General features: G+C 37.8%; 1 non-coding gene across 1 annotated transcript; it reads right to left on the bottom strand.

Annotated features, from left to right (window-relative positions):
• Positions 1-17,212: 17,212 nt before the first annotated feature.
• LOC111819546 (U2 spliceosomal RNA) lies at positions 17,213-17,403 on the bottom strand. The gene has a single exon (XR_002823150.1). It is a non-coding gene; the product is annotated as a U2 spliceosomal RNA (small nuclear RNA).
• Positions 17,404-17,741: the final 338 nt, after the last annotated feature.

The raw sequence follows: 17,741 nt of genomic DNA, 5'->3' as shown, positions 1-17,741 counted from the left end.
CTCAGGAAGAAGCAAAGATGGCGCATGGAGCGAGGCACTTGAGCAAAAGGAGGGGAAGATGGCCAGAGGCAAGGAAGAAATCAAAAGAAGTGGAAAAAAGCAACACCAATAGCCAACAAATGGCACCAAGAGAGCCTCTCGCTTGGGTGTGTGGAATCCAAGCAGCTGGCACTTCCTGGTCAAGAGACTGTGGCTGCGGGAAGCAGAGGAGGCCAAGCCAGGGCGAAGAGGGGTAGAGGGTGGGAAAGCACACACCGAAAATTACCAGTTGTTTTGCCTCCCGCTGGATGCTCCGTGAGGCTGCTTTCTTGTACCCCTGTTTGCTGGTCTCCAATAGGAGTCCAAGATGGTGAATCCATGCTGCGTTAGCTGGTAGGGTACCTCTGCATGAATCTCTCCTCGCTCTCCGTTCTCTGTCAGTTTTCTCACTCCATTTGGTGCTTGGATGAGTACTTTATCTCTTCATTTGATGTTTTAGGGTTTCAGAATTGTTGTATTCTCTGTTTGGCTTAGTTTTTTGGATCTTTGCTGTGGAGGGACGGCGTAGTGCTTCTGCCTAGATCGCCATTTTGCCAGAACTCCTCCTCCTGTTTTTTTGTTTTATTTGGTTATGTCTGTGCAGGTGGGCTGTGTGTTCTTTGTTGTTACTCACCTGTGGGCACGATACTTTTCCCCTCCTTCTCCAATTGGCAGGGTCAATCACTCAGGTATGGTTCAGCAAGGCCAGTCCAGCTGAAGGGGTGTTGCTAGGATGGGTTGTTTGTGGCACGTACTAGGGCCAGCAGGGCCGACTGGGAATCAGTCTCAGGGCAGGTTCAGGTAGGCTGTGCCTGTGCTGCTTGGGGTTGTGATGTTAGGCACACAGTGCATATAGGCAGGGAGGAGGAGGAAGATTGTGATGCATGGAGCTAAGATGGGTATGGGAAAGAGGAGAAAGAAGAGAGAGGAACAGGAGCTAAAAAACATACACACAAAGAAACAAACAAAAAAGAGTGGTAAGGGAGATTGCTGTTGGAGTGGAGAGATGAGGGACTGAGAAATGGAGGAAAAAAAAAAGAAAAAGGGTAAAAGAAGAAAATGGATAAATAAAAATTAGAGGAAAAACGAAAAACAAAAGCCCCCAGGGATCCCATCGCTGTGACTGGTAGGACTGGGGAAGTTGCTCCCAGGCTGTGAAGTACAACCTGGCTAGAAGGAGTAGAGGTGTCACACAGTGCCAGGTATTCAGAAGAGAGGAAGAGAAGGTAAGTATAGAGAGATGAGAAACTGGAAATGAAGAAAGACAAAAAAATGAAAAAGAGAGAGAAGAAAACAAAACAAAAAACAAAAAAATAACCAAAAATACAAGAGAAAAGAGATGCCCCTAGGGATGTCACTGTGCTTCTGGACAGAGTAAGGGAGTAGCTCCCAAATCACTCAGTACTTCCCAGCTAGAAGGGGCTTCCAAGCTAAGAAAAGAAAAAGAAAGCAAACAAATCACAGCAGAACCAATCAGAACAAACAAACAAACAAAAGCTGGTGGGGGTCCCACCAGCATGGCAGTACGGGCTGGGAAGCATTTTCACAGTCGAGTGGTGTTTCACAGCCTTTCAGGAAGAAGCAAAGATGGCACACAGAGCCAGCTATTTGAGAGGAAGTGGGGGGGGGAGTGGTGACAGATAAGGAAGAAATCTAAAGAAGCAGAAAAAAGTAACATCAGCAGCCAACAAATGTCACTCAGGGAGTTGGCCAGTGCAGGTGGGTGGAATCCAAGCAACACCAGGGTGAAGCCAGTGCTTCCCAGCCAAGAGACTGTGGCCGCAGGAAGCAGAGGAGGCTGAGTGGAGGTGAAGAAGGGTGAGGGTTGGAAAAGCATATATCACTGGTTACCGGTTGTTCTGTCTCCTACTGGAAACTCTGTGAAGCTGCTTTCTCATACCCCCTGTTCACCGATCTCTGATAGGTGTCAAAGATTGTGGATCCATGCTGCGGTAGCTGATAGGGGACCTCTGCATGTATCTCTCCTCAGTCTTTGTTCTTTGTAAATTTCTTATTCCATTTGGTGCTTGGCTGAGTTCTTTATCTTCATTTGATGCTTAGGGTTTCAGGATTGATGTGTGTTTCTGTTTAACTTAGTTTTTTGGATCTTTGCTGGGAGGGATGGCATGGTGCTTCTGTCTATAGCATCATGTTGTCTGGAAGTCCCCCACCCCTCCTCTTTTTTGTTTACTGGTTGCTTGGAATATTTTTCTCCATCCCTTTGTTTTCAGTCTGTTTGTATTCTTGACTATCACTTCTTAAAGTATGCTTAGGAAGAGTAACATCTCAAGTGATGTTAGCTTCTTTGAAATTGTATAAAATACAGAGTAATGGAGTCTCTGGGTGGTGCGAATGGTTAAGTACTTGATTACTAGCCAGATGGTTGGTGGTTCAAACCCACCATGAAGTGGCTTGGAAAACAGTTCTGGTGACCTGTTCTGAAAGGTCACAGCCTTGAAAACCCTATGGAGCAGTTCTACTCTGCACACATGTGGTCGCATTGGGTCAGGATTGACTTGGCAGCAACTAACAAGAATAACAGAAGTGTCAAAGACTTTTGGTTGAAATCTACAAGATAAATATCCCTATATGCATATCACCACTGAACTGGTGTCAGCACCATTGCTAATCCACAAGACAAAATTGTGTGAAATATAGAAAGGTAATCCTTTCTCAAGAAATTTTATTACAACTCCAAAATAATCTAAATAATTATGCAACTAATTCCTGGACTTCATCATGGATACAACCAGTCCATATAGATATTTGGACTGCTTGTATCCATGATGAAGTCCAGGAATTAGATGCATTGATAAAACCAGTCTTAATGTCTATAACCACTACTTGTCTATCAGTTTGTCACACAATGGTGGCTTGCACGTTGCTGTGATGCTGAAAGCTAAGCAACAAGTATTTCAAATCCCAGCAGGGTCACCCATGGTAAACACGTTTTAGTGGAGCTTCCAGACTAAGACAGACTAAGAAGAGAGACCTAGTGATCTACTTTGGGGAAAAAAAAAATTGCCAGTGAAAACCTTACAGATAGCAGCAGATTATTGTCTGACATAATGATGGAAGACGAGCCCCTCAGTTTGGAAAACACTCTAAATACTACGGGGGAAGAGCTGCCTCCTTAAATTAGAGTTTACCTTAATGACATGGATGGAATAAAGCATTTAGGACTATCATTTGCTAATATGACACAAATTGAAATAGAAGAAACAGCTGCAAATACCCATTAGTAGCCAGAACAAGGAATGGATGAAGAATGAATCAAGGAAGATTTGAAGTTGTCAAAACTGAAATGGAACATTTAAGGATTGATATCCTAGGCATTTGTGAGCTGAAATGGACTGGTATTGGTTATTTTGAATAGATAATCATGTGGTCTACTATGCTGGGAACAACAAATTGAAGAGGGACAGTGTCATGTTCATTCTCAAAAAGGATCTATCCTGAAGTACAGCGCTGTCAATGATAAGGTAATATCCATACACCCATTATTAAATTTATGCTTCAGCTACTAATGCCAAGGATGAAGAAATTGTAGATTTTTACAAATTTCTGCAGTCTGAAATTGAACAAACATGCAATCAAGATGTATTGATAATTAAGGGTATAGTAGTTAAACACAAAGAAGAAAGATCAGTAGTTGAAAAATATGGCCTGGGTAGTAGAAAATATGCCAGAGATCCTGTGATAGAATTTTGCAAGATCAATGACTTATTCATTGGAAATACTTTTTTTCAACAACATAAACAGTGACTATACACATGGACCGGCTGGATAGAATACACAGGAATCAAATCAACCACATCTGTGGAAAGAGATGATGGAGAAGCTCAATATCATCAGTCGGAATAAGGCAGGGCCCATGGAAGCAGCAGTCAAGAAATTGAACAAAGCATTGCATTGGGTGAATATGCTGTAAAAGACCTCTTTAAAGTGTTAAAAAGCAAAGATGTCTCTTTGAGGACTAAGATGTGCCTGACACAAACCAAGGTATTTTCAATTGCCTCATATACATGTGAAAGCTGGAAAATGAATAAGGAAGACAGAAGAAGAACTGATGCATTTGAATTATGGTGTTGGTGAAGAATATTGACTATACCATGAAGTGCCAGAAGAATGAACAAATCTGTCTTGGAAGAAGTACAGCCAGAATGTTCCCTGGAAACGAGAATGGTGAGGCTTTGTCTCAAGTACTTGGGACACGTTATCAAGAGAGACCAGTCCCTGGGGAAGAACATCTTGGTAGAGGGTCAGAGAAAAAGAGGAAAACCTTCAATGAGATGGAATGACACAGTGGCTGCAATAATAAGCTCAAATATATCAATGATTGTGAGGATGGTGCAGGACCAGACAGCACTTCATTCTATTGTACGTGGTGTCGCTATGAGTGGAAACTATTTCGATCACACCTAACAACCCAATATCTACATACTTTCTCTTCTCAAATTTTCCAATTGCCTGCTGTGTTTCTCTGAGGGCACCTTTCCCGGTACACAATTTTGTCTCTCCATCTTTTTTCAAATCATCTGTCATGAATGCAACTTTGATGCTCATCCCATCTCTGAAAACAGGACTTTCCCTAGTGATTTTGCTTCCAAGTTTAACATTGTGTACCAACAATGTTCTTTCACAGAGGTATGTATTTCAAGAATTAGAATGCATGACAGAAGATACAGGGCTGGATTCATGAATTAGTTGGGTATGTACTCAGCCATACATGAGTAACTTGAGGAAGAAGACTGGGATAAAAATCCAGGGCTTAGAATAAGACTTATGGATAAAACTTCATTATTGAGAGTGGGATGGGTACCAAATGAGGTCACAGCTGGCAGCAAGGCCATCTTGATACTGAGGGATTTACATAAGCCATTGAGCTAGGCTCCTTAACTTTCACCAGACACAGCATTAATACTAGAATCTACTGATCTTTCAAGTAGAATTCAAGATCTTGAAAGTTAGAAAGTCAATCGTATATCAATCGATAATGCACCATAACTTATTGGCATTGTTAATTTATTGTACATTGTTAGAGTTACCCACGGTACGTAGGTACCTATTAGTTTCTGTTCTCGAATGCTTATAATTTAGATTTGGAATCAAGAATATTTAACAAAATGTTAAGTAATTGCATAAATATCATTTAAATAAAGCTAGATTCAGAACTTAATAGAAGAGCTGCACATTATAATAAGTTTTATTTATTTTTTTCACTATACTGCCAGTATTTGAAAGAAAGAGCCTTGATTTTTCACATACCAGCGTTGATGTTATTTAAAGGTAATTTTAACTTTCTTATCTCTCCTTTACTCTCTTTCATCATTGTGAGGGATAATCTTAATCATGGTGAAACTACTTAAATCAAAAGTGTCTATTTTTTATACTTAAATTTTCAAATATTTTAGACTACATGGAAACAAGGAGACCTGGTGGCACAACTGTTAAGTGCTCAGCTGCTAATCAAAAGGTGGGCAATTCGAACCTAGTGGCTCAGCTAGAGAAAAGACTTGGCGATCTGCTACCATAAAGATTACAGCCTAGAAAACCCTGTGGGGCCGTTCTGCTCTGTCACATGAGGTTGTTACTAGTCGGAATTGCCTCGACAGCACACAACAACCACAAATGGGAACACTTTATTACAAAAAGTATAAATAACCAAACCAAATTTTGACATAAAAAGTAGTAGTGGAGATAACTTGCATAGAGGACAGAAACAGTTTCTAATACAAATGATAATACTTGGTTTAACCAAAGAAAGTTCAGAAGTGTGGTAGCTTTAGAGTCTAAATTCCATGCCATGTTATCCCTGTTAATACAGACTTAACTTCCTTAAAATATCTTAGGTGTTTTTGTTTGTTTGCTACCTCCCCCAAGGTATTTCCTGTGTTATATTTTTATCTCCCCAAAGAAAGCTTTGATATCTCTGATAGCTTATACAAGCCTCTGACACGCCTGTGTTTTGTGGGACTCCACTGCCTCTTACATGCTCCGGCTCCATTAGGCCCTGTTGATTGTGGGCCTGCTTCATCTGGGCAGGATGCCAAAGGGCAAAAATACATTCTTAAGCCTTCAACATAAAGCACACTGTTATGTGGCCCTGGCACCAGTGGATGAAATATCAATTATTACAAACATATTCTGGGCACTTAGAGGCATTACTCATTCTTCGATGCGGAATGGGAGTTGGTGTTTTCAGGAGAAGAGAGTTGGCAGGTGTTTGAGGACGAGAAGCATTGCAGTAAAAATTTCCCCTACCAAGAGAGATGTTACATGTAGCGAGCATGTGCAAAACCTCCTGATTTACTTAATCCATTTCTCTTAGGGTAGGGGAAAGCCAGTTTGCATTTTCCAGTGAACCATATCCACTGACGATTGCTTTGATTTCATTGCACAGGAAGCTTGACAAACAGCCCACAGATTTATGTTTTAGTGGAAAGTACAGCATAACCTTCAGCAGAAAACCTGCTTCAGAAAGAAACTCTGTGCTTGGACTGCCAAGTGAATTTAAATATTGCAAGCAGTCTAAGAAAACAGGACATCTGTGTGCCATGTTAGCACAGGCTGAGTGTCCTCTGAATCATTGCCTTGGGGATAAAGCCAAGCACAGCAGCACGCACACACATGCGTCTCGACCTTAGCTCCTTGTGTGTCTCTGGCTGGTGTCAGAGAGACTGGAGAGAAAGCGTTTAATATTTTTTTTTCCTTTGAAAGATTTAAACTTTAGAAGAACTTATTTGTTGTCTGTCAATGGCAACAACAAAATAAAATGTGAAAAACACAGCATATCACTTAAAAAAATCATTTTCCCTAATTGTTAAATTAAAATTGTGATCTATATAACTTCAGAAAATATGAGAGTATAAAGAATAACTAGAAAAAATATTCCCCATCATTCACTACCAGAGATAACACTTTGCTTTCTTTCCTATTTCTTTTACGTATGTTTGAAACGATGTATCTATGTTTTCACCTTTCCATATATGTGTTCATATACATGTGGGCACCTATTTATAAAGATACAACAAGTTGTATCATGCTTTCTTCACTTATCCTTACATCTTGGACATATTCTTTTGTCAAGTAAATTTTTCTAAAGTTTAATCAAGTGTTTTTATGATATTGCATCATATGGTGGGCCTAAACATATTTATCCATAAATATGTCTTTTCTAAGAGATCCTGATATCTTCTGTGAATTAAAGCATAAGAAAGAGTATGGCATTAGGTCAGTAATTTCTTTTCCTTCTATCCAGGGACCCAGCTTGTTTCAGAGAGCACCCTTCTGAGAGTACAACAAAAAACAGCAGATGAGGAAGTGAGTCTGCCTCACAGCTGACTAGAAAGCATCCCTCACCTTGTAAACTTCTTCCCAACCTGCTCCCTGGTAACCAAGGGAATTTTACTTCCAAGCTTGAGCTTTTGACCTCCTGTTAAAATGTAAATCCTTTAGGATAAATGCTATTTGAAGCTCTTCTCTGTCATTTCATTATGAATGAACATGTGGGAGAGAGATCCCTACCTGAGGGATCAGAGCCTGAGGAAACTAAGGAAAGAGTGAAAGGGGTGTTCAGGCCAGAGTGACCAAGAAAAGCAGTTCCTCTGAGGGGCTGTGTCTTAGTTTGCTAGTTCTGTTGTAACAAAAAATAGCGTAAGTGGTTGGCTTCAAAGAACAGAAATTTATTTTCACACAGTTCTGGAGGCTAAAAGTCCAAATCAGAGTCTCAGCTGTGAAGATTCCTTCTGTGACGCTTTCTTCTAGTTTCTGGTGTCCGCCTGCAATTCTTGGCGTTCCTTTACTTGTAGAGGGATCCTCACATGACCTTTGTCTCTCCCTCTATGTTTGTCTCTGTGTCTATTCTGTTCGTTTTATAACACCATTTAAACTGATTAGGTTTAGGACCCACCATTCTCTGGTATGACTTCATTAACGTAAACAAAGAACACGCCTATTGCCAAATAGGATCATATTTACAGGTCCAGGGGTGAGGACTTCAACACATATTTTGAGGGGACACAGTTAATTCCATAACAGACTGCAAGGAGGCTCAGAATTTGGTCTTAACAGAACAGGGTCATACGGGAACCTGGATCCTCTTTACATAGTTCCTCACTTTTCAGATAGTTCCTCACTTTTCAGGTATTTCCTCACTTCAGTCAGTCATACACGGTTTTTGTTTATGGAGTATTATAAAGAGAAGAGGCAGGGAGCATAAATGAGGACTTAGCTTGGTTCAGTTTTATAGTGAGCAGAGCAAACTGCTGAGGCAATGACCTGGCTAAGTAATTTGACAACTCACACTAATGGGTTTTTTGCTTGCTTGTGTTATACGGATGGTGTATTAATGGTCTGCTTTGTTTTTCGGTTGAAGATACTAGCTTTGGAGTAGTGTCAAGAAAAAAATATGGGATAGGATATGAATTCTGTGGTTGATTTCTATGTAGGTCAGTACAGAGACAATATTTTATGCAGTATAAATGGAGGGAAAGGAAAGTTGAAGCAAAAATGTATTGATCCCTGATCTAGTTTAAAAATTTTTGTCTCAAAATTAAGTTCTGTTCGGTAGGCTCACTCCCAGCTTTGCCTCTTAAATGGTGAGGTAACCAGAAAATAACTGTTCTGTGTTCCTGGAGTATTCCAATATAAAATTTGAGGATGGAAGATACATGCCTTATTGATTTTATATTTGTGTAATGTTTGAGAATTTTAAGAGAAAGTGTTTTTATTTTTCTTTATTTGTAAATAATTTTTAAAGTTATTTTTTTAAGTTGCACATTCCACGCAAGCTATGCTGGGTTCATTGTGTTGCTGTTCCTTTAACACATGAGGCACTGTGTGTTAAGAGTTTTGCCTTTCCTGTTCCTTCTCTTTCCTATACCTCGTCAAACCACCACAGGACTTCCTTCAAGATGTTGCTCAGATGTCCTCTCTGAGTAAAATCACCTATTGAGTTTTTTAACTCTATATTTATACTTCTTATCTACCTTCCTTGCTTTATATTCCCCTCCAGCACCTAACATCTTCAAATACAATATATAATTTTTTATAATATTTTTTATGTGATGTCCTTCCATTAGGATGGACACTCCATGAGGGCAGAGATTTTAGGTTGCTTTTTCACTGGTATTAGGATCCCCGAATGGAGGAAATAGTTTGCACTAGAGTATTAACCTAAAGGTTGACAGTTCAAACCTGCCCAATGGTACCTCAGAAGAAAGGCCTGGTGATCTGCTTTTGTGAAGATTACAGCTAAGAAAACCTTATATAGCAGTTCTACTCTAACACATGGGGTTGCCATGTGTTGGAACTGACTTAACGGCAAAGTTTTTCTGTTTTGTTGTTTTTTTTAACCCAACACCTAGAGCACTGCCTGACACATAGAAGCACTGAGCAAATACTATTAATGTAATGTATTTTTTATTAACAGATAACTGTATACAGTCTAGGTTTATTTTAGAAAATTGTGTGTAATCAGAGCCAAGCTAGTATACTTGTCTTAATACACATAAGATCTTTTTTTGAGATTTAGACATTTATTTAAAAATTAAGTAGGCCACATTGACTTTGAATAATTTATCATGATTTGGACATTAGCTGATGACTTCTTTTGAAATTCCACACAGGCACAATGCATTTTAACTTAGAGAATACTTTTGCTTTTAAAATATTTTCCCTATAACAAATAATGATATTTTTTCCTTATTCTTTAAAAGGATCTGATAGAATTTTACCTGGTATTAGTCATTAACCAGAAACAGCTAAAACAGAAAAGAGAAAGAGAAAAACAAACAAAACAAAGCAATTATATACCTGAGAAAAATGACAGCATTGCTGTCTCTAGATATCATGGCTCCTTCTTCCTTTTTTTTTTAGCACCTTCTCTCCTGCCTGTTTATATCTGCCTTTGTTTACTGGCAGAGGACACAGATTCATAAATTTGTTTTCAAAGAGACATCATCTACTTTAGCAATCAAACCTGATACATGATTTTGTTTTCCACATCAAACCTGACTAGGATTTAATTTCTAAATAAAGGATTGCACACGTCATTCCTTCATTCTGTATGCGTGTGTATTTAGTAAAAGCCCACTATGTGCAAAGCATTGTGCTAGACTCTATGTTAACCACAGGATGTAAAAAGCACAAGCCTTGCCCTCAAGCAACTTACACTCTATTAAAAAAAAACCAAACTCGCTGCTTTTCGAAAGCCCTGGCTGTGTGTAGCTGTGCAGTGCCCACTGCTCTAGGTGTCCATTATACTGTTGCTCTCCCACTGGTAATCTCTAGAACTGTGAAGTGCACAACCTCTGTGGTCATAAGTGGCAGCCGTGATGGAAACAACTTGTTATATAAGGCAGGGAGACAATAAGTGCTATTAGAGAGGTATAATCAGTGTGCTGTGGGAGTAGTTAATTCTGACTCAGAAGCTAGAGGGTGGGAAGGGGGTGGCAGGAAATGAAAATGGTGTAATGTGATTTTTTTTTTCCCACAGTCAGAAAGAGGATTTGGTTTAAGTAGACTTTTAGAGTAATTGGACATAAAAGATAGAAAACATTTTATAGATCGTTTCCAGTCCAAAGTCTTATTATTATTATTTTTTATTGATCAGGAAATGGAAGCCCAGAGAGAGGAAATGACATACTCAAAGTTACAGTGTTAGTTAAATGCAGTGCAGGATTCTGACCTTATTTATTAGTTATTACTTACTACTAGGTATGATTTTTAGTCCAGAATTTTGCATTACCCTTTTTCTGAAAAACAAAAAACAAACAAAAAAACCCACCTCATTTTTTTAACAATCCCATGATTAAGTGATCATGATCTTGGATCAAACATAGAGGATTGCAAGGTGACATATTATGGAAAACTTTTAGATAAAAACATATTTTAAAAACCTGCTTTGAGGAAGAAAGCTTTAAGAAAAGATCTTCATGTAGTTTTCCTCAAGTAAATGAACTTAAACCTCTGATTCTATGTTTTTATTTTCTTCTCATGCTTTTTGACTTAAACATAGCAGAAATAGCATGTCATGGTAATGCTGAAGGGGATTAATTTGAATTATTTAGAGATTGTGAAAAACTATTTTCAACAAGACTAGGAATCTCTTTAAATCTTTTAAATCTGCTATGACACAAAGAATTGGAGCTGGACAAGTTTTCTTATGGAGAGCCCAGGTTAGAAAGTATATGGCTTGACTCTGCTTCCATTTCTGATTTCACTCCTCTCTGTCCCCCATGGTGAGTGGTGAGTTTATTGGAAAAAATCATTGATTTAAATACTATTTGCTTGAAACTGGCAAAGAAAAAACAACATAAAACTAATCATCATTTAAATCATTGTTTCAGTTTGTAAAATTGTCCGAATTCTGAGGCCTTCGGAAAAATAGCCAGTTGAATCATGAATTTACATTTAGATCCTATAAAGATCACAGCCTAGAAAACCCTGTGAGGTAGTTCTCAGTCACATGCGGTTGTTGTGAGTCGAAACAGACTTGAGGTCACCTAACAACATCACCAACATGTTTAAGTGTTGACAGCGCTCATATTCTAGAGGGCCAGGTATTTCAGGTTAAAATTTCAACAGTTCAATGCAAATAGTATCCACTGTGCTGCATTTTTTTTCCTACTGATTAAATAAAATTACAAATCTAACTCATTAACTCATTTAACAAATATTTTTGAGCACCTACACAAAACAGTAGGCACAAAGCATGCAGGGGTGTAAATAGTGGCAGGTTCTTTACCATGACGCACTTGCTTAAATTCTTCCTTGATTTTGATCTACTTCTCTCTAAACCCATCTTCAGTTTGCTCTTTAATAGTAACCAGTCTCTGTATTGCAAGATTGCCTTTGCTGTCCCTTCTTTTTTTCACACAGAGGTACATCTGGGAGTACAGAGTCATCGAATTGGAAATTATGTGAATGATGGCTTTTTTTTTTTTTTTTTTGAGATTACCATTGACTTCAGGCTAGAAAATTGCCCTTTCTGAACAAAGTAACAGACCGTATGTACTGCTATAGGTGAAGGGAGCAACTTGATTTATGCTTTGCTTATTTTCCACTGAACATAAGCAATCTCCTATCATTTCACTACTTCTACACGTCCACCATCTGACAAGCTCATAGGAAAAATAAAAAGGGATTATGTCCTATACATAATAATGTGTATCTTTCTTTACAAGTAGTTAGACTGTATTTATTAAGGTGAATCAAAAATGCCATTTGGAAAAAAAAAAGCAAAGCACAACACAACATTAAATGGGGGTTTTCTAATCAAGCAAATTTATACACTTAAAGAAAAATTATGAATCCAGAATGTGAATGATAGTAACTAAATTTTTTTAAAAAGATTGCAGCTCTGTTTTTTGAAAGACTGCAGTACTTAACATCCAGAGGCATGATGAAATTGTTAATTAAAAAATTTTTTTTTTGTCAAATTGCTACAAACTCCAAATGTACATGCATCCAGTTTGTGGGATATTGAACTAACCTTAGAACCAGATTAACTGTTTACTAGCCCAAATCAGGAGTTCAAGAAATGTCCTTTATTTTAAGGCATTTATGAAAAGAGGAAAGAAGATTATTTTGCATGTGTATTAATTTTGTTATTGATAACACAAGTTGAAGAGAATGAGACCTAAAGTTTTAATGGTGGGCATACTTGAGCAGTGAGACTATTGATTCCATGTTTTAGGTTTCTCAACTGTTCACATTTTAGGTTTAGTAAGTGGTGTTTCTATAAATAAGAGTTCCTGAGTGGCACAAATAGTTAAGCACTGGGCTACTGACCGAAAGGGTGGTTTGAATCCACCCAGAGGTGCCTTGAAAGAAAGGGCTGTCTCTCTGCTTCCAAAAGGTCACAGTCATGAAAACTTTATGGAGCACACTTCTACTCTGACACACATGCTTACCTTGCTTACCAGATCATCTGTAGTGAACAATTTCACAACATCAAATTTTCTGCTTCTGGGTATGACTGTCATCTGTCTCTCTCCCCACTTCTCAGAATCTTCCTACAGAATTAAAGCCTCTTTTCAAATTTACGGTCACTGACACGGGCTGATGACCCAGTAAGCAAGGTAAGCATGTGCTTACCTTGCCTATTGGATGATCCACCCCTGCTTGAGGGCAACTGGTTGGTGTCTATTAAATAGGAAAAACAATCATTTTCTTTTTAAAAGGCAAAACAACAGCAATAAAACTAAAGCAAGTGTTTCTCACAAGATTCCTTGGTAGATTTTTTTCAACCTATATGTAACTTAAGGACAGATAGGAAGCGTTAGAGGACATTTTGTAAAAGAAATACACCATACCATTTTAAAAATCCATAAATATATAATGACACAATTGTTTTAGATAATTAATTTAATGACCTATTTTTACACTGAAAGAATGCCAAAGATACACCATATCTTTGAGTTTTATAGATTACTGAAGTACCACATGATTGGATCCTAGGGTTCAAAACCCCCGCGTTTTAATCTGTGTGAGATAGGAAGCATAAGCAATATTTCAGCAGATGGCACTCATGTCCCTAGGTCTAGAATAACACCTAATATAAAGGTGTTGGTTTCACACCTCAGTACAGAGGTAACAGTTAGAAATTTGTAAAAACCATGTATCATAATGCAAGCATGGGCACAAAGTATATTAGTGGGGGAAAGCGGAGAGGGATGAACAAGCTCACATGATCCTCAATAAAAAATTAATATGGTAAACAGTAAGCAACCCTGAGTCTAAGAATGTTCTAGACTGCTTCCAAGAAGATCTCTTCATTGCCTTTTCTGTAAAGCCGTGATGATCATTATTGTAGAAACTAGTTTATTGAGGTTCAAAACTTTCTTCAAGCTATTGACACATTCAGAGTCACACTTAGATCTCTTTCTTCTGAGATACTCTTTAAGTACTCATTAAAGAAGAGCCATGGGAAGTGGTGTTGGAAGGTGGAACACGAAAAGCAAGCATTTTCTTCTTTTTGTATGGTTGATTTGATGTTGATAGACAGTGACATGAGGATAGAATACTGACAATACTACTTTTTCGTCCATTAATCGTAGGATACTAACTCAATATCTCATTTGATGGATGAAAGCTCTAAGCAGGCACTTGTTTGGGCGGAGGGAGAAAACAGAAATCTAGACTATTTCCAAAATGAGTGTTTTGCCTTGATAATATTTGATAATATAATATTTGCTTTGTATATATAACATTTGCTTTGGCTTTCATAAATTGCACATTTTTACATTATTTGGTTAGAAATACACAAAATTTGAAGTTTTCTCATTCAGAGTAAATCTGCTAGAACAAACAAGTTTGCCAATGGATTGTGTTAAACAAAACAAAACAAAACAAAACAAAAAAACTCCAATAACTGTGAACTCTCAAAGTAAGAAAATACATTTCCTTTCTACTCCTTAATGCCACCCAAATTTACTAAATTCTAATGAAATCATTTCAGGAACAAGAGTTGAGAGCTGTGTCTATATTATGAAAAAGCATCAATATATTTACATTTCCAACATTAGAAGTTGCCCACATGAATTCTATAAGAAATTGGTCCGTGATATATGGAATACGTTATGCAAATGTGGTCAACAGCACCAACTCAAGTTCCCTAGGTTAAAAGCCTGACTCTGCTACCTACTAGCTCTTTGACCTTGGGCAAATTGCTCATCCTCACTTTGCCTCAATTTCCTTAGCTGTTAAATGGAGACAATGATAGTGCTTACCTCATAGTGTTGCCATGAGAATTAATCAAGATGATACGGGACAAATACTTCAGAGGATGGTTGTGAACAATATATGTGTTAGCACATGCATCATGCTTCTATGCTTAACACAGTGACTGGGACATTGTGAGCACACTACATATGTTAACTTTTATGAATAACATGTTTCTCAGCTTACAGCTGAAAAACTAAGTTTTAAAAGATGATATAATTTAAACAAAGATCACACAACTAGCAAGTGATGGATCACAGACTCATACTAAGTCTGGTTAGAATTTAAATTCCTTTTTTTTTTTTAACATTATATTACCAGGAAATTCTAATTTCTAGAAATGTCTACCATAGTACTATGGAAAATGTGGTCAAGAATTTTGAAAGAAATAACTTTTTTCCTTAGTGTATTATAGTGAGACGTAACTTGCCATTTATTTACATGCAGAGGGATGGAGTGAAGGAGGGCAAAATATTGTAGGCAGTAACATCAGCCAGCAAACATCAATGTGATTTTATAACTTTTCCAGTCCTCCTTATTCTCAGGACTGGCGGTGGATGGAAAAGGTAAGGAAGGATCAAATGTTTAGTGAGTACTGATTATGTTTCATGCACTATGATTCACACTCTACACTTCACTTAATTACCAGAACAACAATCCAGTGAAATAGGTTTTGGTATCTGTAAATTTAAATCCCTGAATGTGTTGATATTATTTCTGCATTGGTACTTGCTTAAGGTCTATCTGTCACTAACTTTCCATCATGGGTCTTTCCTAAAATGTCATTTTCTAAGAAAGACCTTTCTTGATCAAACTGTGGAAAAGAGGCCCTAGCCTAGTATAATCCCTTATTGTTCCCTGACATTGTAATATATATCTATAATCTATCTGTATGGCCCAGCATCAATGAAAGCTTAATAAATGCAGGAATGTTGTTTGCCTTGTTAACTGCTTAATCCCCAGAGTCTAGAACAGTGCCTGTCACATACAGTTGAATGAATGAATGTAAAATAGAATGAATGAGCCTCAGAGATTGCTTAAGGAACTTGTCCAAGCACTCACCGCTTGTAAATTGTACAACTGGAATTTGAACTACAGATCTGAGTCCAAGCCCTGTAGGCATCCCATTGTGCCAACTGTTTCTACCTTGTTTCCAACAGTTAATGTCACTGTGTCCATGGAGAGCTGCATAATGTGGTATTAGGTTGAACCATATGGAATTGTCTTTCTGAGTTAAGTGACATTTAATCTGCAATATGAAGTTTATAAAGGGGACGTCCTGATAATGGAAAAAATGTTTTGGACAGAGGAACAACAAACTCAAGTTCAGGAAGAGCATGGGTTATTCTAGAAACTAACAGAAGGCCAACATGCTTGGAAATAAATGAGTGAAAGGGGAATGTCTGAAATTAAATTGGAGAAGTAGGTGAAGTCTAGATTCTACAGGGTCCTGTACGTCATATAATGAAGTTTAGATTTTATTCTAAGTGTAATAGGAAGCCACTGAAGGTTTTAAGTAAAGACGTACCATGATCTGATTTGTGTTTTTGAAAGGAAACTATAGCTATCGTGTGAAGGTAGACCAGGAATTGGCAACATGTAAATACAAACATGCACATACACCTCCATGCCCCATATACTGTCTTTAGAGAAATTTGTAAAATGGGGAAAAAGAGGATTTTACACAGCTCCAGGTGCATGGTGGCAGTGAGGTTTATAACGCGACGTGAGCATCCCAAGCCTGTGAACACAGATGGTATTATTTTCCTCAATCTCTTCCCAGTCACCTTCTTTCTGCAGCAACGTGAGTGACCTCACACAGAATGTGACCCTACCTTAGGGATGGCAAAATTAATACCAATGGAAACCTAAATTAAGCATCATTTCAGATTCTAAATAGTCAATGTGTAACGATTTTTCATATTTTCCATTGCTAATATGCATTTTAGAGGTTCCTGGGTGGAACAAACCATTTGTACTTGGCTGCTAACCTGCAGTAAAAACGCCTGGCAATTTGCTTCTGTAAATACTATAACCAAGAAAACTCTATGAGGCATAGCTCTACTCTGTAACACATGGGGTCACCATGAATCACAATCAGCTAGATGGCAGCAGGTTTTAATAATCATTTTTTTTATGTATACTATCCAATTGCTAACTATGGGTTTCTTTTTTCCTTATAATAGCATGTTTCTTCCACCTAACACGCTTCATCTACTTTCCATTTTCTTGTATTTGGTAGAGTAAAACTTAAGCACCTAAAATTCCTCATGGTATTGTCGCTATATTACTGTTAATTCTCACCTCAATAAGCAATCTCCACTCGTCAACTCACCCAATTTCACATTCATACAGATATGTGCACGCACGCACACACAAACACACAAACACACACACTTTATGCTGAGACTATATTAAATATGTCCATCACATTCTATATTTTTTCACATACTTTTTTTTTTTTTTTGAGGGGTGCACCGTTCCTGGAGGTACTGCAATACCAGGTCGATGCGTGGAGTGGACAGAGCAAGCTTCTATTCCATCTCCCGGCTCCAAAAATCCATTTAATATATTGTCCTCGGATAGAGGACGTATCAGATATTAAACTGATAAAAACAAATACTACGCTTGATCTTAGCCAAAAGGCCGAGAAGCAATTCACATACTTCTATTTCTTCTGAAACCTTTGATTTTGGACTGACAAATTTCTATTCAATCTTAAAATCTCAGTCATTGTAATCTTCCCAGAAAGCCATTCCCAGTACTTCCACAATTAGAGACAGTCATACTTTTTTCTAAATTTTCATTATCCCTTGTTCATGAATATATTAATGGAATGGTTTATTGTATTAATATTTATTTGTTATCAGAGTGAGTTTCCAATTGAGGAACTTTTTTTTTTCTTTTGTCTCTTGTGTGTAGTAGCATTGTGCTCAAGATTGTTCATCCGTTCAACAAATACGTTCACAGTTGAATTCTACCTTTCATATATGCAC

This window comes from Trichechus manatus, unplaced genomic scaffold, assembly GCF_000243295.1.
Source record: "Trichechus manatus latirostris isolate Lorelei unplaced genomic scaffold, TriManLat1.0 scaffold00011, whole genome shotgun sequence".
In the NCBI taxonomy this organism is placed as follows: domain Eukaryota; kingdom Metazoa; phylum Chordata; class Mammalia; order Sirenia; family Trichechidae; genus Trichechus; species Trichechus manatus.
Note: the sequence above shows the minus strand (reverse complement) of the source record. Positions and strands in the feature narration are given on the sequence as shown.